Source organism: Hemicordylus capensis, chromosome 15 (genome assembly GCF_027244095.1).
Source record: "Hemicordylus capensis ecotype Gifberg chromosome 15, rHemCap1.1.pri, whole genome shotgun sequence".
Classification (NCBI taxonomy): domain Eukaryota; kingdom Metazoa; phylum Chordata; class Lepidosauria; order Squamata; family Cordylidae; genus Hemicordylus; species Hemicordylus capensis.
Window position 1 is genome coordinate 9,006,317 of NC_069671.1, and position 24,117 is coordinate 9,030,433.

A 24,117-nucleotide genomic window follows, 5' to 3' on the forward strand; every position below is an offset into this window, starting at 1 on the left:
ACAACGGGACCTCCAAGAGAACCCGAAGTAGGGTGAATTGTCTGGAACTTTTCAGGGAATAAAGTGTGTTCACATCTTTCTAAACTAGAGTCATATTCGTCTGGGGGTCCTTCTGGACACAAACCTCTCCCTGGTGTCCCAGGTTGAGGCAGTGGCCAGAGGTGCCTTTTTATCAGCTTCGGCTAATACTCCAGCTGCATCCATTTCTTGAGATAAAGGACCTTAGAACAGTAGTACATCTGCTGGTCACCTCCAGACTTGATCACTGTAATGCACTCTGTGTGGGGCTGCCTTTGTACGTAGTCCGAGAACTGCAGTTGGTCCAGAATGCAGCAGCCAGGTTGGGCTCTGGGTCATCTCAGAGTGACCATACCACTCCTATCTTAAAAGATCTACACTGGTTGCCAATACGTTTCCGGGCAAAAATACAAGGTTTTGGTTCTAACCTCTAAAGCCCTAAACTGCTTGGGCACTGAGTATTTAAGAGAATGTCTTCTTCGTTATGAACCACACCGCCCATTGAGACCATCAGAAGAGGTCTCTCTGCAGTTGCCACTGGCTCATCTGGTGACTACTCAGGGACGGGCCTTCTCCATTGCTGCCCCGAGGCTTTGGAACACACGCCCTGCTGAAATAAGAGCCTCCCCATCTCTTACAACTTTTAAAAAGGCAGTCAAGACACATTTGTTCACCCAGGCTTTTAAGTAGATATTGTTTTCATTGTGTGTTTAATAGTTTTAACATTTTAAATTGTAATTGTTGTAATGTTTTCAACTTCTTATCTGTTGTTTTTATTGTTTTGCTGTAAACCGCCCATAGACTCGTGTTTTGGGTGGTGTACAAATGTGCTCAATAAACAGATATACAAATATTACTGCTAGAGCCCTGAATATTGAGGACAACACGTTCCTCTTCACAAGCCCCACTGCTTATTGAGATCATCAGAAGAGGTCTAATTGTAGCTGCCACCAGCTTGTTTGGTGGCGACCCCAAACTGGGCCTTCTCTAGGGTTGCCCTAGGGCTCTGGAATCAACTCCCAAATGAAACCAGAACCTCGCCATCTCTGGCTGTTTTTAAGCAACTCTCGAAAATGCACCTATTTCATCAGGCTTTTAGTTTAGAATGTTTTAAAGTTTCATTGGCGGTTATTTTAATTCGTTTTACTATGATCTAAGGTTTTAATTGTTGTGTTTTAACTTGTAAACTGCCCAGAGATTTTATATGGAACGGTAGACACTGTATTTACCTGAATCAAAGATGACTTTGAATTTAAAACGACCCCCTTACAAATTAGAGGTTAGGTAGAAGTTATACTGCATTTACTCAAAAGGAGCAGGACTCTGAATTTAAGAACAACTCCTGGTTTCTAAGATTAAAAAACTTGGAAAAAACCTAGTCAGGTAAATACAGTAAAATACAGGTGAATTCAGGTAAAAACAGTAAAAATTCAGGTAAATACTGTAAAAAAAATACAGCAAAAAAATTCAGGTAACTACAAATACAGTGAAAGAAATTCAGGTAAAAACAGTAAAAAAAAAAATTTAATGCACTGCAAAATCCTCCCACCCCTAAGAATGTTATTTGCTCCCCCTTGCTCTCCCAAACACTGGGGAGTCCTGAGTTTAAATCCCCATACGGCCATGGAACTCACTGGGTGACTCTTGGCCAGTCACCTATCTCTCAGCCTGACCTACCTCACAGGGTTGTTGTGTCTCCCTACCTCACAGAGATAAACATAGTCCTGTACGCAGCTCTGGACTCCTTGGAGGAAGAGTGGTATATAAGAGGTAAAAATAAATAAATAAATAAATAAATAAATAAATAAATAAATAAATAAATAATGGGATTGGCCGACCCACGTAGGAGGGAGCCCTACAAAGGATCTTCTTAAGCCTGGGGCAGCCCAAGCCCATTAGAAATGCAGCCTCTGAATTGCTGGCTGCAAAATCTGACCATGGCAGAATCCCCAGCCTCAGGCAATGCACATTACTGAGTGAGAGAGAAGAAAATTTGGACTGGAGAAAGCAAAATATCCACATTCAAAAGAACGTGCCAAAATATGTTTTCCCCTTCTTTAATACTAACAGGAGCGCCATGCTCAGGGCACAAGCCCGGCCGATTATCCTCAATTTATGGCAATTTAATTTTGCAAAAAACACACAACATTACTCAGGCTGACAGCACACAAGAATCCCAGCGCGTCCGCTTTGACTGCAATAATACAGCATTTGCACACTTGTCATGGTCATTTCGACGCGTTCTTTGCTAACCATTTCCTCCAAAGCAGACTCTCAGCCAGGGGAGGGGAAAAAAAGCGGAGACTTGAAGAGGGAAAATAAGGATCTGAATGGAAACTTTCCTGTTATTAATTCCCTGCATTAGGTATCCCCAGGGACGTTAGAGTGACATTTCTAAATGCAGCCAAAGCATTGAGGTTGAGTTCCAAAATAAAATAATGGCTAAGAGACCAGAAACAGGGATATACAACTTTGGTCCTGCAGCTGGTTTTGGACTACAACTCCTATCATCCCCAGCCTTAGTTGCCAAAAGCAAGGGATGATGGGAGTTGTAGTCCAATGACTGCTGAACGGCTGAAGTCGTGCAGCCGTGGACTACAATATTAAAGTGAAAAGGCTTGGGGAGAGAAGCCAGTGAGCGGTTGTGTGTTCTTTGCAAAACAGTGAGACCCAACATTGAGAATCCCTGGTGTAGAAAATACTGAGCTAGATAGACTCAGTATAAGGCAGCTTCCTATGAACTGTTGCAAGACGGGTTGCTGGGGTCAACGTTTGTTTCCTGAGCTGGGTTGCTGACAGTCACCTGACATTTGAACCCTGAACTTTGACGTTGGGTGGAGAATGCCAAGTGAATGTTGGCAGCCTGACTGGGGAAACTGACTTTGTTGGGTTTGGATGACGCCTTCTGGGAACAGATGCTTCCCGGAGCTAGACATTAGGGACATAGGAAGCTGCCATATACTGAGTCAGACCATTGGTCTATCTAGCTCAGTATTGTCTTCACAGACTGGCAGCGGCTTCTCCAAGGTTGCAGGCAGGAGTCTCTCTCAGCCCTATCTTGGAGATGCTGCCAGGGAGGGGACTTGGAACCTTCTGCATTCAGATGCTCTTCCCAGATGGCCCCATCCACTAAGGGGAACACCTTACAGCGCTCACACACATAGTCTCCCATTCAAATGCAAACCAGGGTGGAACCCTGCTTAGCAAAGGGGAGAATTCATACTTGTTACCACAAGACCAGCTCTCCTGGGCCCAGTTCCTTGATCTCATCACCAGGATCTTCTTAGGTAAAGGTAAAATTGTGCCGTCGAGTTGGTGTCGACTCTTGGCGCCCACAGAGCCCTGTGGTTGTCTTTGGTAGAATACTGGAATGGTTTACCATTGCCATCTCCCGCGCAGTATGAGATTATGCCTTTCAGCATCGTTGTATATCACTGGTGCCAAATATAGGTGTTTTCCATAGTCTGGGAAACATATCAGCAAGGATTCGAACCGGGAACCTCTGGCTTGCTAAGTCTTCTTAGTTATTAGTTATTTCTCGAGTCCAACCGATGGTGTCATTTCATTTCCGGTATGTGATTTTTGACATATATCTACATTACTTGCAGTGCTACATTGCCTTTACATACTGTGGTCTGGGCATAATGAATAGAAATTGTTTCTAATGGTAATTGTGACGGCGTAATCATTCTGATGTTTCACAATGTTCGATGTCTGAATATCACGTTTATCTGCAACACTGGACCAGTTCAATTAAAAAACAAAGCTAGATCACGAGACATCCAGAAAAATCAAAGCAAGCATGGAAAACGTGGATGTGAATCCAATGATGTTCCAGTGGCGCAGCAGGAAAATGCTTGACTAACAAGCAGAAGGTTGCTGGTTCGAATCCCCACTGGTACTACACCGGGCAGCAGTGATCTAGGAAGATGCTGAAAGGCATCATCTCATACTGCGCAGGAGGAGGCAATGGGAAGCCCTTCCTGTATTCTATCAAAGACAACCACGGGGCTCTGTGGGTGCCAGGAGTCAACACCGACTTGACAGCACACTTTATTCAATCCTATAGTTTGCTGTGGATTTCAGTTTTCCTTCCACTGTATAAGCCGCCAAAGTTATCTTATCTAGTCACCTCCCGAAATGCCCGGCATTAACCCCAAACAGACAGCTCAGGTGGCTCATCCTCACGATGCCAGAGGGCATAAATAAACAAACAACGCCAACCCTTTCCAAGCCTTGAGAATCTGCGTGACAGTCTGGCGAGAATCAGGCACTCGGCAGTTTTTCCCCCTCTTAAGAGCAAGGTCACATTTCTGCTGGAGTCTCTGGGAAGCCACTTGAAAACATGAGATGGAAATACACTCAACAGGAAAAAATATATAGAAAATATTACCCTTTGCAATGACATTGTCAGATAGCCAAGAGAAACAGGACGCTTACCTGTGCCTTGATGATCTTCGAGTGCATGTTCCTTTGAGGGTGAGGAGTGGACCACAAAGCAATTCCTGATCTTGTGCTGAAAAGGTCTTGGGATCAAACTAGACAGACACTTGGCATATGGGTTCCAGTGGTCCCTCTAACAGGGATTCCCAGATGTTGTGGACTACAACTCCCAGAATCCCCAGCTGCAATGGCTTTTGCTTGAGGATTCTGGGAGTTGTTGTCAACAACATCTGGGAATCCCTGTTAGAGGGATTGGTTCACTGATGTTTCTGCGCTGTTCAAAAGCAGGGAGAGAGAGGACTAATCTATTTTTAAATTCTTTTACTATAGCCAAAATGTCCTGTCAAAACTCCCCCATAGAAAACACTACTACTACTACAAACATACCGCTTTTCAACAAAGGTTTCCAAAGTAGTTTACATAGAGAAATAACAAAGTAAATAATAAGAAAGTAAATAAGCAAGCAGGCTCTCTGTCCCCAAAGGGCTCACAATCGGAAAAGAAATATAGGATAGAAAGCAGTAACAATCACTGGAAGTACGTAAGAACAGCCCTGCTAGATCAGGCCCAAGGCCCATCTAGTCCAGCATCCTGTTTCACACAGTGGCCCACCAGATGCCGCTGGAAGCCACAGGCAGGAGTTGAGGGCATGCCCTCCCTCCTGCTGTTACTCCCTTGCAACTGGTACTCAGAGTCATCCTGCCTTTGAGGCTGGAGATGACCCTCCAGCTAGTAACTGTTGATAGACCTCTCCTCCATGAAGTTATCCAAGCCCCTCTTAAAGCCATCCAGGTTGTTGGCTGTCACCACATCTTGTGGCAGAGAATTCCACAAGCCGATTATGCGTTGTGTGAAAAAATACTTCCGTTTGCTGGTCCTAAATTTCCCAGCAATCCGTTTCATGGGATGACCCCTCATTCCAATAAGTACTGTGCTGGGGCTGGATAGGGCCAGTTGCTCCCCCCTTGCTAAACAAAGAGAATCACCACTTTTAAAAAGATGCCTCTTTGCCCAGTTAGCAGAGGCTTAAAACATTCCGCCGATCTACTTAAATGTTCGCCACCATTCATGACATTCCAAATCCGCCAGTCAATAGCATGGAGAAGCCTCGTTCTCCAGTTAAGTGGGGATGCAGCAGTGTTTTATGGGTCCCAAAACTAATTCTTTTCACACAAAGCCAGCCCTGCACACCACAAAACTCAAAAGTTCCTGCTTCGCTCTTCTGTAGTACGTTAACTTGGTCGTTGGAGCCCTTGCAGATCAGGACCCTGGTTGGAGTAAAAAGAAAGATTCACTCTCCTCCCCCATCCCAATGTGTCTCCCCCTTGAAAACATCTGAAAACCAATCTTTTCACCCAAGCTTTCCCAGCTTTTAAAAAATTATCTGTTTTAATGTTATGGTTGATTTTAAATTGTTGTTTTAACTTTTTATATGTGTTTTAATTGTTTTATGTCAGGGGTGAGGAACCTTGGCCCTCCTGCAGATGTTGGCCTGCAATTCCCATAATCCCTAGCTATTGGCCTCTGTGGCTGGGGATTATGGGAGTTGTAGTCCAAAAACAGCTGGAGGGCCAAGGTTCCCCACCAGTGTTTTATGTTAACCGCCCAGAGACGAAAGTTTGGGCAGTATAGAAGTTTGATAAATATAAATATAAATATAAATATAAATATAAATATAAATATAAATATAAATATAAATATAAATATAAATATACCACTCCCGAGGGCATTTGACTTAGCTGTGGTGCTGGAGATAACAGTGCTTACAGGTTGCTGAGGAGCAGGTCAATTCTATTTTGCTGCCATGTACGAATCACGGATGCAGTTTCAAAGCAGGCCTCAAATTGCAACTAATTTTCTCACCTTGGTCTTTTACACTTGTCTCCAGTAAACATTTACTTCACAGGATCGAGCAAGTCACACAAGGAATCCATGTAATTGAGACGTGCGTGTCCAGCTTCAGAAGCATTTCATAAAAAACGAGACACACACACACACACTTTTTACTCAGCAAAAGGACACACACTTTGCATCATCATCATCATCATCATCATCCCATAGCAAGACACACTGTCTGAATGAGATATACTCAATTTCTGAATAAGATGCGTTTATTTAAGAAGTAGTGTGTGTGCACGTTAGGAAAACACAACAATACCACACATTCCCGGACATAATCATAGTGAAATTTTATATATATACTTGCTGGGCCATGCGCAGAGCATCTGCACCTCTAGTTCGCTGCCCCTGGCCCCCCACTGCCACCGTTTCCCCACCCGCCTGCCATTCACAGCTGGTTTTCTGCCCGCCCAACCGCGGCCGCTGCTGTTTTCTTCCTGCCCTTTCTCCCTCTTCCCCCTGCCTGCTGCTGCCGCTGTTTTTTTAATCCGCCTGCTGGTTGGCCAGCCAGCTCGCTTCTGCCCCCACCATTTACTTCTCTCCTGCCCGTCCCCATTGCTATCTGGCAGCTGCTTGTGAACTCTCGCGAGAGTTGCCACACATGAGATTAGCAATGGGCACCCCTAATATAAAATATAAATATAAATATAAATATAAATGTGTGTTTTCTCACTTCTTGAGAACTCTCAGGAAGAATAATCTTTCAGATAATCTACTGCTGATGTTCTACCGCTGTACCATAGAGAGTGTGTTAACCTATGGAATCTGTGTGTGGTTTGGGAGTTGCACAGTTAGGGAAAGAGCATTGCTGTCCAAGGTTGTCAAGACTGCGGAGAGAATAATTGGGTGTACTATTCCCACTTTAGGCCAAATTTATGCCACCAGGTGTTTTAACAAAGCGGTGGAGATAGTGCAGGATCCCACGCACCCTGGAAACGATCTCTTTCAGCTTCTGCCTTCGAGAAGAAGGTACGGGGTCATAAAAGCCAGGACCAGCCGCTTGAGAAATAGCTTCTATCCAAAAGCGGTTTTAGCTTTGAATGCAGTAAAATACAGTTTCTGCTGTGGTTTTTGTTTTCAGTTCTCAGTGTTCCTTAGTGTTTCTTTTTAGAGTTTTTTAGAGTAATGGGTATATGGGGGGGGGGTATATTGGGATATATTTAGCTATTTTTTGTTAGGTCCTGTAGGGGTTGTTGTAGATTCTTTCAATCTCGTTGTTCTGTACAGGACAATGACAATAAAGATTTATCGTATCGTATCATATCGTGTGTTTAAATCTGATCTTACCAAGAAATTTTAGCTTACTGTACTTTTGTACATTCTGCTGATAAAGATTCTCCTATGAGGCACTGTAGTTGCTTATTATGTGCACGTATTCCATTACGACTCCTTCTGGCTATTCCCTTCGTAAAGAGGCTATTGATTCCCTTCATTATATGTACTATGTAGTCTAGTCTATTCGTCCAAATGCAGCACAAAACCAGATACGTACATGGAAATGCAACTGTACAATGCTTACTCACGCCTCAGCGTTTGGAACTGAATGGGAAAGTAGTGAACCTGCAACTGGAAAAGACACTTTATCTAAAATCCCCTGCATCGCCTGAATCCCCCCCTGCATTTCACCACTTTTTAGGTAGGATTCCCTTTCCCCTGTTTTTTGAATGTAGAATTCCCTGCATTTGGGAAAGATCCCTGCAGGGAAAATCACTGGTAAGAATGGACCAACAGTAAAGTAGCTGGAATTCAGTCTTCACTATCAGGATCGAGGGAGAAACATTGGAATGAGAGACAACTGGGCCAGTTGTACTGGCCAGCGGTTGAATGGTGCCGGCCAGCACGTGCCAACGGCACTTTGTAGCTGCAGCACATCTCTGAGTAAGACTGGTGGCAAGTTGTGAAGTCAAGCAGCTGGGATGGGTACCCAACTCACTCAGTCTCCGAGGTTGAGCTAGGACTGTTGGTAACACTCATGATCTGCTCATGGAGGACAATCCAGTTGGGCACCCAGGTCACCAAGCATCCAGGTTGCAAGGCATCATTAAAAACGAAAGGGGGAGAGTAGCTGGCCCTGTCCACCCCCAGCACAGGACCTCCAGTGACTGTTGCCGGTGTCTATCTTTTCTTTTTAGATTGTGAGCCCTTTGGGGACAGGGATCCATCCATCTTATTTATTTGTTATTTCTCTGTGTAAACCGCCCTGAGACATTTTTGGAAGGGCGGTATAGAAATCAAATCATCATCATTCATCGACACAGCAATACCAGGTGATAGCAGAACAGAAGAAAAAGAAATAGAAAAAACAACAAAATATAAAGATCTACAAATTGAAAGGCTGTGGTAGAAGAAGACCAAAATCATCCCAGTAGTAACTGGGCCCCTGGGTGCAATTCCAAAACACCTTGAAGAGCACCCCAACACCATAGGGGCCACAGAAACCACCAACAGCCAATTACAAAAGTCATTTTACTGGAAACAGCCTATATTCCGTGATGATATCTATAACAACAACAACATTGATAATAAAATTCAGCCATCCCAGGTCCTTGGGAAGGACTCGATGTCTGGATCAAACAAACCAGTCAATAACACCTGTCTGACTGTGTAAATAAATAAATAATAAACAGACAAACATCTGCCACATAATACACCAGATATCACTGTAGTCGAGAAGAAAGAAAAACAAGTCAAAATAATCGACATAGCAATACCAGGGGATAGCAGAATAGGAGAAAAAGACATCGAAAAAATCACCAAATACAAAGATCTACAAATTGAAATTGAAAGGCTGTGGCAGAAGAAGACCAAAATAATCCCAGTGGTCATTGGCGCCCTGGGTGCAGTTCCAAAAGACCTTGAAGAGCACCAACACCATAGGGGCCACAGAAATCACCATCAGCCAATTACAAAAAGCAGCTTTACTGGGAACAGCCTATATTCTGCACCGATATCTATAACAACAGCAACAACACTGATAATAAAATTCTGGCATCCCAGATCCTTGGGAAGGACTCGATGTCTGGATCAAACAAACCAGTCAATAACACCTGTCTGACTGTGTAAACAGCAACAACAAGAATAGCCAACCTTTTCAGGCATAGAAACAAACAGGTAATCAACACAGATCAAAGTAAATTTGCGAGATACACATGGTCTTGCGAAAGCAAGCATGAATTGCCCCCTCTGCTAAGCAGGGTCTGCCCTGGTATGCATTTGAATGGTGGGCACTATATTTCCCTCAGGGGATGGGGCCGTTCTGGGAAGAGCATCTGCCTGCTTGCAGGCAGAAGGTTCCAAGTTCCCTCCCTGGCAGCAGCACCAAGAGAGGGCTGGGAGAGAGCTTCCTGCCTGCCCCTTTGGAGAAGCCGCTGCCAATTTGTGTAGACAATACTGAGCTAGACAGACCAATGGGCTGACTCGGTGTACGGCAGCTTCCGATGTCATTAAATTCCATCACATATCATGAAATCGCTTCCTTTCCAGAACCATAGATTAGAAAGGACTCAAGTGCCCAGAGGTATAGCTAGGTATGCGTTTGAGGTGCCCTGCCTTGTCCCAGAGGTGACATGCATCTCTCCTGCTCACCACTGGGGGCAGCACCTTGTCACATCTCCTGCCTCCTGGAAGGGCCTCCTCCCTTCCAGGTGGCCTGCGGACTAGCTGGGCACGGAAGGCCTGCAGGCAAGCACTGGGTGCATGCCCACCCTCCACTCCCAGCCAGCTCGCAAGCAGGGAGGCCTCACTTTGAAGAGAGGAAAGGGGCCCTCCCGTTTCTGACTGGCTCCCGAGCCACCTGGCAGGTGGCAGTGGGTGGCGGCGGAAAGTGAGGGAGGGTGAGAGGAGGAAGGGAGAGGTGAGTGACAGTTGCAGGCTTTCAGCGGCCCAGCAACAGAGAGCCAGCGTGGTGTAGTGGTTAGAGTGCTGGACTCGAACCGAGGAGACCCGAGTTCAAATCCGCATGCAGCCAAGAGACTTGCTGGGTGACTCTGGGCCAGCCACTTCTTTCTCAGCCTAACCTACTTCACAGGGTTGTTGTGAGGAGAAACCTAAGTATGTAGTACACCGCTCCTTGGAGGAAGAGCGGGATATATATGTTAACAACAACAATAATTGCTTACCTTCTTGAGATGCAGCCACATACGGGGAGCTCCATGCCTGCAAATGCCATCTAGTCCAACTTCAAGATCAGCCAGCATTATAGGACTGTGGGAAGCTGTTTTATACTGCGTCCGACTGTCATGGCCAAGATCTCTGAGTCGGAAGAGTCAGCGGAGGGGCGGGAGGATTTGGTTGGGAGTGCAGGCCCAGAACATAGGAACATAGGAAACTGCCATATACTGAGTCAGGCCATTGGTCTCTCTAGCTCTGTATTGTCTTTACAGACTGGCAGCGGCTTCGCCAAAGTTGCAGGCAGGAGTGTCTCTTAGCCCTAGCTTGGAGATGATGCCAGAGAGGGAACTTGAAACCTTCTGCTCTTCCCAGAGTAGCTTCATCCCCTGAGGGGAATATCTTCCAGTGCTCACACATCAAGTCTCCCGTTCAAATGCAACCAGGGCAGACCCTGCTTAGCTATGGGGACAAGTCATGCTTGCTACCACAAGACCAGCTCTCCTCTCCTGCTTCTCCAGAAGCACAGCAGGAGGACTTGGCTGTGAGAACAGACCCTGAAGCTGAGGGGGAACTGCGGCAGCAGACGGGAATCTGAACAGCTGGCAGAGATGAGGGCTGAGGAGACTGATCAGGAGGAAGCTGGAATCCCACCTGTGTCAAGAGAAAGGCTCAGTGGGAGACACACAGGTGCAAGACCTCGCAGGAGAGGGAATAGAAATGCTGAGTCAGGACAGCCTGATTGGCTGCCGGTTGTCTCAAGCCCTGTATCATATACTGGGTAGTATATATACCGTGTATAAGAGTCTATTCACACACACAACTTACATGAAACGAGGCTAAATTAAACATATATTATGGAACACACAAATTACTGAAGAAATTGCCTGTGTTCTAGACCCCCAAAAAGTGTGGCTGAAGGCCAATGATGCCCATGGTCCTTAGACACGTAGATATAGTCCTTCCAGATTTTTTCTCTTGCTGGTTCTGTGTTCAAGTCGTTACACCAAATGTTAAACAGGTATCCTAGGTAATTTTTACCTGTTTCCTCCTGCTTGAACAGGACTTCATCAGGAGAAGTGAGCTGAATACACAATAACACATGTGTCATTTTAAAATACCTTCAAAAACTGTATAAACTTATGAAATTCAAACATGGAAATTTAACAAGGGAAGAATGGGAAGCTGTTCAGGATCTGTTTAATGACAGTGTTCCTCGTGCTTATAATTGCCCAACCTTTCTTGTTTCAGCCTGTCCTTGTTCTCTTCCTTCCTTGCTCCTTTGTTTCAGTTATTGCTCAGATATTGTAGAGGGGCGTACCTAGTTTCGTTTCAAGGGGACTTTATTTTGTTTCTACTCCTTTATCTTTGGGAATCATCCTTCATCCGTGCAGCTAAGCTGCTATTTTCTTATCTACAGAATTTCTGTCTTGACTCACAGAAGTCGAGCTGGAGGGATCGTAAATCCTGTTGGGTCAGTTGTGCCAACAGATTTACACCTGCTCCTGGTCCATCTAGCTCAGCATTGCCTACCCTGACCGGCAGCAATTCCCCAGAGTTTCTGACAGGGTCTTTCCCAGGAGAGACTACCAGGGACGGAACCTGGGACCTTCTGCATGCAAAGCTCTATCACAGAGCTCCGGCCCCATACATCACATGCAAGGAGGAAGAAGAGCTCTCCTGTCTGTGAACATTCTGTGACATCACAGAAGCCCAGTCAACCATGTGGGGACGTGCAGGCACCAGCCAGTTTCTTTAGCACGTGTTAGGGGATTTACGGCTCTTGAATTCTGTAGGCTTACGAGATTCATCCGGACTTTGAATATGTACAGTTTCTCGACTCATTTCTAAACATCTGATTGCTCCAAGTTTGAATCCCTTTGTACCCAGTGTCCTTTGCTACATGAAAGACCCATTCAGATTCTCATGTCTGACTTTCATGCGGAAACGCACAGCTGTCTGTAAGGAGGAAATGTCTTTCAACTCTTGTTTATCCTCAAAAGTCTTTGCAAGTGTTGCATTCTGGCATCAGAAAAGCGGCTGATGCATTCCCTTTGCCTTCTCAGTAGATCTGCCAGCTTTCATCTGAGTTCCACAGCCCCTATTATTTTCCATTAGCGGCAGTCACCCCAAACAACAAAACAGTATTTTACGGTGAATAATAACTCGCCTAAGGAAGAGAGAAAGGTGAAGTGGTGGTTACTGTACAAATGAACCATTGTAATATAGATCTGAATTTGTTTCCTTCTACTTGATTCTACATGGCAAGTCCCTACTTTCTGTGAGTGTGTGTGTGTTTTTTTAAATTTTGTTTTGGTGTGTGTGTGTGTATCTAGTTATGCCTATGTATAATATTTTGACAGAGTGACCATCTCAAGGAATTTTTTTTGCCTGATTTTGTTACAATCAGCAGTTAACAGATTACAAGGGGGTCCCTTAACTGGATGTATTACTTCTTGTAATTCAGTTGCATTCTGCCAGTTCTTAGGAACATAAGAACATAAGAACAGCCCTGCTGGATCAGGCCCAAGGAGGCCCATCTAGTCCAGCATCCTGTTTCGCACAGTGGCCCACCAGATGCCGCTGGAAGCCACAGGCAGGAGTTGAGGCCATGCCCTCTCTCCTGCTGTTACTCCCCCACAACTGGTACTCAGACGGATCCTGCCTTTGAGGCTGGAGGTGGCCTGTAGCCCTCCAACTAGTAGCCAATGATAGACCTCTCCTCCATGAAGTTATCCAAACCCCTCTTCAAGCCATCCAGGTTGTTGGCTGTCACCACACGGAAGCTGCCTTCAACTGAGTCAGGTCATTGGTCAATCTAGCTCAGCATCTTACTACACTGGCTGGCAGCGGCTTCTCCAAGGTTTCAGTCAGGAGTCTCTTCCCAGCCCTACCTGAAGACGCCAGGGATTGAACCAGGCACCTTCGGAATGCAAAACAGAAGCTCTTCCACTGAGCTACAGCCTGATCTCCAATCTTGGGATTCTTTCCCTTCCCTACCTGGAGGTGCCCAAAATTGAATCTTGGGCCTCCTACATGCAGAGTGGGCATTCTGCCACTGAACAACGACTCTATCCCTAAACAGGAGAGCTTTGGTAGGAATATAGGAAGGGAAGCTGCCTTCTACAGAGTCAGACCATTGGCCCATCCAGATTAATACTGTCCGTACCGATGGGCAGAGACTTTCCAAGGCTTCAGACAGGAATCTCCCCAGCTCTACCATGAGATGTCAGGGATTGAACCTACACACAGAGCAAATGCTCTTCCATGATAGTTCTTCCGAGTAGAGATTTTCCAGGGGCAAGGAGGATGCCAGGGAAGGAACTTGGAACCTAGATGCTTTTCCCAGAGTAGCCCCATCCCCTAAGGGGAATATCTTGCAGTGCTCATACATGTAGTCTCCCAACCAAATGCAAACCAGGATGGACCCTGCTTAGCAAAGAGGACAATTCATGCTTGCTACCATGAAGCGACCTAATGGTGCAGTGGGGAAGTAACTTGCCTAGGGAGCAAGAGGTTGCTGGTTCGAATCCCCGCTGGGATGTTCCCAAACTATGGGAAACTCCTGTATTGGGCAGTAGTAATATAGGAAGATGCTGAAAGGCATCATCTCACACTGCATGGAATGAGGCAATGGTGAACCCCTCCTCTATCAAAGACAACCACAAGGCTCTGTGGTTGCCACGAGTCGACACCGACTGGGCTGCACAACTTTACATTTACTTTACCATGAGACCAGCTCTTCTCCCAGGTTCAGAATCCACAGTCACTGAGGGCCAATCGACAGAATCCATGAATGGATCTCCCAACACTTCTACTTTTGTTTAAAAAAACCCCCCTTTGATAGTGTAATAAAACTGTCTCCGGTTATCACCGATACACCTGATGACGACTCAGAATTGGGCCTTCTCTGCAGCAGCTCCTGGGTTGTGGAATACATTCTCAGCCACAATTCATAGTTTGGGCTCATTGTTGGCCTTCAAGGGAGCCCTGAAAACTTATTTGTTTGGCCTGGCCTTCCAAGGTTTTTATTGTTCTTACATGATTTTGGTAGCAAGTATGACTTCTCCCCTTAAGCTAAGTAGGGTCTGCCCTGGTTGCATATGAATGGGAGACTTGATGTGTGAGCACTGCAAGATATTCCCCTCAGGGGATAGAGCTGCTCTGGGAAGAGCATCTAGGTTCCAAGTTCGTTCCCTGGAAGCATCTCCAAGATAGGGCTGAGAGAGATTCCTGCCTGCAACCTTGGAGAAGCCGCTGCCAGTCTGTGAAGACAATACTGAGCTAGATAGACCAAAGGTCTGACTCAGTATATGGCAGCTACCTATGTTTCTAAGTAAAGTCTGTAAAGTAAAGGCTCTGTGGGCGCGAGGAGTCGACACCAACTCGACGGCACAAGTAAAGTAAAGTTGTGCCGTCGAGTTGGTGTCGACTCCTGGCGCCCTCAGAGCCCTGTGGTTTTCTTTGGTAGAATACAGGATGGGTTGACCATTGCCTCCTCCCGCGCAGTGTGAGATGATGCCTTTCAGCATCTTCCTAGATCGCTGCTGCCTGATATAGGTGTTTCCCATAGTCTGGGAAACTGGGAAACATACTAGCAGGGATTCGAACCGGCAACCTTCTGCTTGTTAGTCAAGCATTTCCTTGCTGCACCAAACAGTTGTTAAATTTGTTTTTCTATTGTTTGAAGCTGATGGTTTTAAATGGTTTGTTTGTTTTTAATTTTTGATTGTTGTACACCTCCCAGAGCCTTTGGATGGATAGGGCCTTTGGATGGATAGAAAGGTAATAACTAACTAACTTGATTGATTGATTGATTGATTGATTAAGTGCCATCAAGTCAGTGTTGACTTTTAGCGACCACATAACTAAATAACTATTTTTTTAAAAAAGGCACCGAAGACACATTTATTCACCCAGGCTTTTAATTAGATTTATGGTATTAAATTTTTAATGTTGGTTTTAAATGATTTTAATGTTTCAAGGATTTCAATTATTTAATTGATTTAGTTTTGATTTTAATCGTTAATGGATTCTAATTGTTTTTATGTTGATGTAAACCACTCTGAGCCATTTTTGGAAGGGTGGTATATAAATCAAATAAATATAAACAAATAAATATAAATACAGATAAACAAACCAAGAGAACATAGGAAAGCTGCGGATACATTGCAAAACTATAAAATATGGAACACAGGAAACTGATACTGTGTCAGACCATTGGCCCATCTAAAGGTAAAGTGTGCCATCAGGTCAATTTCGATTCCTGGCATGCACAGAGCCCTGTGGTTGTCTTTGGTAGAATACAGGAAGGGTTGACCATTGCCTCCTCCCACGCAGTGGGAGATGATGCCTTTCAGCACCTTCTTGTATCGCTGCTGCCCAACATAGTACCAGCGGGGATTCAAACCGGTAACCTTCTGCTTGCTAGTCAAGCATTTCCCCGCTGTGCCACTGAAGGTGACTCGTTCATGATTATCTTGGGCTGGTGGCCGCTCTTCTAGGTTTCAGGCTGGAGTCCAGTTGACCGGGAGATGCCAAGGACTGATTGAACTTAGGACTGTCTGCATGCAAAGCAGAAGCCAAGGCCTCATCTTCTCAATGATGTGCCTTCAGGTCTGATCTCGATGCTTCCTTCAAATCAAAAAGCAAACCACACGCTCCTGCACTCCGCGTTTGCAAATAAAGACTCAGTTCTCCCCCCTTGATGATCAATCCTAGGACTCATTGTCAGTTTCTGTCAGTTGCAGTTAGCTCACGGGGCAAAGAGACGTTCCATTTGGAAAGAAAAAAACTAAGCAGCAAGTGGGTCACATCTGGCTGGAGAATATATTTAATGTCTGCTCCTACGGATGCCATCAGTCATGATGATGTCGCCTGTGACAAGTGTGGCAAATTTCGAACAGAACATCATAAAGCGATCAGTATTATTTGACAATCTGTAGTTGTCAATTTGGGCCAGGCCGTTTTCTTTTTCTTGGGCTGGCGCGGGGCGGGGCGGGGGGGGGGGTCAGAGAAGAAATGGACAGAATTATTCCCCCCCCCACTCCCTTTTCTTCTACTCCTCTGAATGTTGATGGAAAATATTTACAAGTATGGATCAGCAACTTAATGTTGGAGTATATTCCTGCTGTGCATGTGTTAACTGAGCTGTGCCTGAGGATGGGGAGGTTTCAGGCATCATTCCTCCTCAAAAACAAATGAGGTTGTGAATGTCGCCCCACTCTTTGGCTCAAGCCCTCTCCTCGCTGAGTTCCACTAACTCTGCCCGCCTGATTGTCTGTTAAGTGTCCTCTAAGTCCATGAACATTCCACTCCATTGGGTTACACTGGGGCACTTTGGAGGCCTCCTCCCCACCTTAGGATTTCTTTCCTTCAGATTTTGGTGAAACTGATGTATCTGCAGGTTACTCAACCTGTTGCTACCTCTCTCCCACAGGTATTCCACGTACGTGTCCATAAGGACCATAAAAGGTAGAGTGTGCTGTCAAGTCAGTTTTGACTCCTGGCACTCACAGAGCCCTGTGGTTTTCTTTTGGTAGAATACAGGAGGGGTTGACCATTGCCTCCTCCCATGCAGTATGAAATGATGATGCCTTCAGCATCTTCCTATATCACTGCTGCCCAATATAGGTGTTTCCCATAGTCTGGGAATCATACCAGCGGGGATTTGAACCGGCAACCTTCTGCTTGTTAGTCAAGCATTTCCCCACTGCACCACTTAAGGTGACCACTTAAGGACCATAATACAACTCTTTTGGCAATATATATACGGTTTTGTTTTGTTTTTTAAATTAAATTGTAGCCCACCTTTTGGAGACAACAAGCTCTACAAGGCAGTGTTGGATCCTGGCACTCACAGAGCCCTGTGGTTTTCTTTTGGTAGAATACAGGAGGGGTTGACCATTGCCTCCTCCCATGCCGTATGCGATGATGATGCCTTTTAGCATCTTCCTATATCATTGCTGCCCAATATAGGTGTTTCCCATAGTCTGGGAAACTTACCAGTGGGCATTTGAACCAGCAACCTCTGGCTTGCTAGTCAAGTCATTTTCTCGCTGCACCATTAGGTGGTTTGTGGTAGTCAGGATGGATTGTCCCCTCAGTGGAAGAGCATCTGCTTTGCATACAGAAGGTCCCAGGTTCAACCCCTGGCAGCATCTCCAGATAGGGCTGGGAAGGACTCGTGTCTGAAACCTTACAGGGCTACTCAACTTTGGACCTCCTGCAGATGTTGTCTTATAATTCCCATAATCCCTGGCTATTGGCCGCTGTGGCTGGGGATTATGGGAGCTGTAGTTCAAAAACAGCTGGGGGGGGGGACTAAGTTGAGCAAGAACATAGGAAGCTGCCTTATACTGAGTCAGACCATTGGTCCACCTAGCTCAGTATTGCCTACCCAGACTGGCAGCGGCTTCTCCATGGCTGCAGCCAGGAGTTTCTCTCTTTCAGCCCTATCTGGAGATGCCAGAGAGGGAACTTGGAACCTTCTGCATTCAAGTATGCAGGTGCTCTTCCCAGCTTGGCCTCATCCCCTGAGGGGAATATCCTCCAGTGCTCACACATGTAGTCTCCCATCCAAATGTGAACCAGGGTAGACCCTGCTTAGCAAAGGGGACCATTCATACTTACTCCAGAGCCACCTAATGTCACAGCGGGGAAGTCACTTGCCTAGGGAGCAAGAGGTTGCTGGTTCGAATCCCCGCTGGTGTATTTTCCAAGAATATGGGAAACTCCTATATCAGGCAGCAGCAATAAAGGAAGGTGTTGAAAGGCATCATCTCATACCGCGCAGGAGAAGGCAATGGTCAACCCCTCCTGTATTCTACCAAGAAAATCACATGGCTCTGTGGTCGCCAGGAGTCGACACCGACTCAAAGGTACAACACCCAACACGCACACCACAAGACCAGCTCTCCTTGGATAGTTGCTACCAGTTAGAGTAGTCAGTACTGAGCTCGGTGGACCAATGGTCCTGGGAAGGACCGTAGCTCACTGATAGAGAATCTATTAGCATACAAAAGGGCCAAGATTCAATCCATGACAGGTAGGGCTGAGGACCATGCCTTCCTGAATTCTTGGGAGTGCCGTTGCCAGTCTGTGCAGACAATATTGAGCCAGATGGACCAATGGCCTGACTCGGTATAAATCAGTTCCCAATGTTTCCATTTCCAATGGTCAGAAAAATATTTAAATTCTGATTTCAGGAATAAAAGTGAGCGGGGAGCAACAAAGCAGACGGAGACGGGGTCGGCGGGGGGGTGGGGTGGGGACAAACCGAGAAGCAATCATGAACCAGACACTTCAGAAAACCTCCCCCGCCCCCTGACCCCCTTCTGCAGGCAGCAAGCCCACGGAATATTAAACTAATTATTTGTGTTGACTTCTTTTATGAGCCGAGAGAAGGAACGGCACTCAATCCCCCACGGATGCACAACACCGCGGCGGCGAAGGCGAAAGAGAGTTATGTGATAATTGGCACGAAGCAAAATCGGCTGTTCTTATGACGGATGGGAGCGTGACAATTGATAGGAAATTATGATCAATGCCAGGGAAAAAATGGAAATCCATCGCTAGCAGCTGCCCCCTCGACAGAATGAAAAGCTCTTGTCAGTGGTGGGAGGAATGAGTGCTTTTTGCTTTGATGGATGGTGCCTTGGAAGAGGTGGTAGAACATTTTCGGGTGTAGAAAAAGTGCCTTGGAAGGGTGGGAATGAGGACTGACCTCCCTATCTGACAGCACAAGGAAAAAAGTGATGGGGGAGGCGGCACAGAAGGGGCATAAAATAAAATAAAATAACTCATCATCACGATGTGGGTCCAGGGTACTTAAGAGAGCGCCTTCTCCATCATGAACTCTGTCGCCTATTAAGATCATCTGGAGAGGTCCAGTTATGGTTGCTGCCGGCTTGTTTCGTGGCGACTCGGGACCAGGCCTTCTCTGTAGCTGCCCCGGGGATGTGGCATACACTCCCTGTTGGAACAAGAAGGTCTCTTTCTCCGCTCGCTTTTAGGAAGACCTTCAAGTCGTTCCCTGTTTCCCCAGGCGTTTAACGGAAATTTAAATTTTAATGATTTGATTTATGGAGATTGTTTTTATCTGTTTTATGAACTGTAACAGTTTTGCATTGTTTTTACATTCAACATGTTTTAACTTCGTATACCCACCTAGAGATGTCTGTATCGGGCAGGACAGAAATAGGGTAAATAATCGATAAATCACCTTGTTAGCCAAACAGAGGAGAGCTGGTCTTGTGGTAGCAAGCATGACTTGTCCCACTAGCTGATGTGTGAGCACTGGAAGAGATTCCCCTCAGGGGATGGAGCCACTCTGGGAAGAGCAGAAGGTTCCCAGTTCCCTCCCTGGAGGTATCTCCAATATAGGGCTGAGAGAGACCCCTGCCTGCAACCTTGGAGAAGCCGCTGCCAGTCTGGGTAGACAATACTAAGCTAGACAAACCAGTGGTCTGACTCCATATATGACAGCTTCCCATGTCCCCATGTCCCATAACCAATTGTTCTCCCTGTGGCAGAAGAAGACCAAAATAATCCCAGTGGTAACCTTAAGCTTCGTTTGGTTTCGGGAATCATCTGGTTGGCTACTGTGGGACTTTTGGTGTTGGGACAACATTCACCCATACAAAGCTGCCAGGGCCCTGCAGTCTGCAGCATAGGTTCTGCTCATGGTCCCATCACTGACTGAGATTCAACCAGTGGGGACTAGCAGCAGGGCCTTTTTCAGTGTGGCCCCTCAACCCCAATGGCCAGAGAATGATGGTAGCTGTAGTTTAACATCATCTAGGAACCTATGGTTGGGAACCCTTGATCTAAAAAAACTTCAGCTGAAGCCTGGGAGAGAACAGTCCATAAGCATTCAAAACGTTGCAAACAAAATAATGTATGAGTCAGATCTGAATTTTTGAAGTTCAAACCATATGGACGAGTTATGCAGATCAACAGAGAGTTCTCTGCCTTAGTCCACACTGTTCTTCAGTCCATTCAGAGCTGGGGGCATTTTTCCTTTATATAATAAACTCCATTGCTTGACAATTTGAGGGAGAGAAAGAGAAAGGAGATATTTTCTGCAGGCAAAGTAAATGCTCTTCCACTGATCTATGACCCCATCCCCAGAGGGGAATATCTTCTAGTGCTCACATCATAGATGAGTAGTCACTCATCCAAATGCAAACCAGGGTGGGCCATACTTAGCAAAGGGGACAATTCATACTTGGTACTAAGTCTGGCAAGTTTGGATCGGGGCGGTCAGAAAGATTCCGATTTGCGCCATGTCGGAGAGAACCCTAGTAAGTTACCAGAACCCTGGTAAGCCTAGGTTGGTTTGGAGTTCTCCAACATGGTTCAGTAAATTTTGGAGCTAGGGGTGTGCATGGAACTGATACTGGTGGTTTGGTTCGAATTCAAGCCCAATTCGAACCGGACCACGAACCGGTTCAAGTCAAACCGGCCCCCGGTTCAGCCCGAGGGCTGAATCAGTTTGGAATCAGTTCACTTTGGTTCAAGGGGCATGCTTGTAAAGGGGAATCTGGTGAGGATTCCTCTTTACAAGCAAAGGGGGAAACCTTTCCTGCTTTTTAAAAATGCCTAATGGGGGGAGGGTGGCGGCAAGAGGGCACCTCATCATCTGAGGCTGGATCTGGTATGGCTCCTCTTAACTCCAGAGTGGGTCCAGCACTCCACTGCAGCCCGGTTCCGGCCTCTGCACATGCTCCTTGAACCAATTTTGAACTAGTTCTGGGGCTGATTCAGCTCAAACTCGGACTAGCACCCCTTTTTTGGTGTCCGGTTCAAGTCCGAACAGGTTGAACCAGGTTAGAATAGAACCGGTTCTGCACACCCCTATTCGGAGCATTTCAGATTCCCAAATGGTGGCGAGAGTCAATATGTGAATATAAAATATATTGAAAGTAGATCAAATATATGTGGTGATCTGGATAAATATGGAGGGAGGGAGGGAGGGAGCGGGGAGAGAGAGAGACAGGCACAGACGGACAATGGGGCAATATTGAAAACTATGGAACCACAACAGCCTTCTGGTACTATAGGCTTTTTCAAGTGTCCAAGTTCAATTAATCTTTGATAAGTATCAGCAGTAGTGTCTTCTTACTGTTTTTATGTTGGATGATGAGTACTTCTCTGTGGGAATCCATCAGTCTTTTCCTGTCATCTGTCCTTTCCGTCTCCTCAAAGGTTTCCAACAGACCTCAGGTTTCCAACGAGGAGACACAATGGACAGATGACGGGAAAAGACTGATGGATTCCCACTGAGAAGTACTCATCATCCAACATAAATATATTTTATATTCACATATTTAGTGGTTTTTGTTGTTTTTGGTTATATTACGAGGATCTGTCATTTGGGGTTTTTTAAATGGCATTTTTGAGCATCTATCTGCCCACCCACCTGCCTGCTGCCCATGCATTAATTTTTTCTTTCTTTAAACCAGTTTTTAAACTTACATTTTAAAAAATAAAGTGACTGATTTCTGGGTATCTCCTGCAATCCTCTGAAGTTACAGCACTTTTCTGGGCTCCGTACAATGATTATTCCTGGTTACTTTTATCATGCAATTGGATGGTCAGAAAATAACCTGATCCTGTCATTCAGAAGGGTCCAAAGAACCCTGAACTGACATTTGTGAGATCGGATCAGACCAGACCCAGACGTTTTGAGATCATGCACAGCTCTTCTTCCCAAAGAAAGGAGAGCGTGTGGGTGTGCGCATATGCGTTTCAAGGTAAACCCGTATTAAAAACTCAAGCTTCGGAAACCAGCTTGTAAATGCTATAAGCAAGAGAACATGATTTGCTTTATGCCCACAACAAAAGCATTAACAGAGGAGAGCTGAGTGCATTACAGAACACGGCCGTGAAGAGTGCCGAGACGCACGTCACGGGCGCTGTTTTCTTTTCCTATATAGGGAACGTTTCCAGAGAAATAATGCCATTAAATATACCGCTTAAAAGCATGCATTTGGGAGGTGGGGAAGGGAAAGTAAACAGAGAATAAACCCTTGCGAAGAGCATCGAACATAAGAAAGCCTCTCGCTATAAAGACTAAGGAGCAGTGTGTGAAGAGGAAGCAAAATGTTACATTATCCTGAAGCCTGTCTTGGTATTAATGCTGCAGCGTGCTGTAAAAGGTATGAGTCATTTACAAGGTGTGTGGGGGGAGAACCACTAAGGAGCCCACTTATGACAATTGCGCTCCATGGAACCTTTCAGGACTGTGTGGGGATGCTACAACCATCCACTGGAATAATTCCACCGGTAATTATTTGTGTCAAGTGATGCAAGAAAGTTGTCTCAAGGAGGGACCTCCTAATGAGATCTCTGTCTCCGACACCAGCTTCGAACTTTCTGGCGGTAAGGAAAACAAAACTAGGTTGCTCTTGAAGAGTTGAGAGCCATTTTTGGTACAGGCTAGAGTGCTCCAAAGCGCCTTTCAATAAGCTGTTTACCCTCCAATTACCACAAGTCAGAATGGAAGGGAACCCAATGGGGTACAGTTTAACACACGCATGTTGGGGTAAAAGGGGAGTTCAGGAGGTTTGGATCAAAACCTCTTCTTGCCTGTGGAAGGAGCCAGGCAGACCAGATTAAGTTCCGGTTGTTTAGAAACTCTCAGGCTGGGTTTAAATGGATGAAATTTGACAAGAACTGGAGTCTAAAGGTCCAGATTCATTTGCTCCGTACACCCCACCTGCCCGCTCCCCCTCCTTAAGATAGAAAGCTGCCTTGTGCCGAGTCAGACCATTGGTCCATCTTAGCTCAGTACTGTCTACACAGACTGGCAGCGGCTTCTCCAAGGTTGCAGGCAGGAATCCCTCTCAGTCCTACCTTGGAGATGCTGCCAGGGAGGGAACTTGGAACCTTCTGTTCTTCCCAGAGCGGCCCCATCTCCCAAGGGGAATTCCTTACAGTGCTCACATGTAGTCTCCCATTCAAGTGTGAACCAGGGTGGACCCTGCTTAGCAAAAGGGACAATTCACGTTTTGGTTCTTATTACAAATAAATCCCTTTGTAGGTGGCGGAGTGGTTATCCTCCTTTTATAACCAGCACTAACTAGGAAAATACCTCCAGCTCTATCTGTCAAAATGAATTAACAGGACAGATACTTGATTTTTTCATTAAACACTCCTGGAGTTTTTCTCCCTATAGATCATACTCAACCTGAAAAACTAAGCGGCTTCCTTACTCCCTTTAAGCAAAGGGGTGATATCACACAGTAGATTGTAGAAGCATATTGTTCAACTTTGCTATGCTTAACAGGTCATTGATCAACATTTTATCTTTTCGCCGTTGGCTTTTTCAAAGGCATCACACAGAAGATGGCAATTCTATTTTGAAAAATGTTTCAACGCTATTTCACCCAAGTACAGTCCGTATGATAAATGAATTTGTAATTATGGGAAGCCCACAAGATTTAGGATATAATTGCTATTTGCCACCGACCATTTATAAAAGGCCAGATAGCATCTCCAGGAACTTTCCAGGCTATTTTTCTCTTTAGCACAGGGAAAGTGAAAAAAGGAGAGTCTTGGATCTCTGGCGAACAGTAGCTCTTTTGCGTTTTTGGTAAATGATAGAGAGAGTGTGTGTGTGTGTGTGTGAAGGGGGTGGGTGGGATT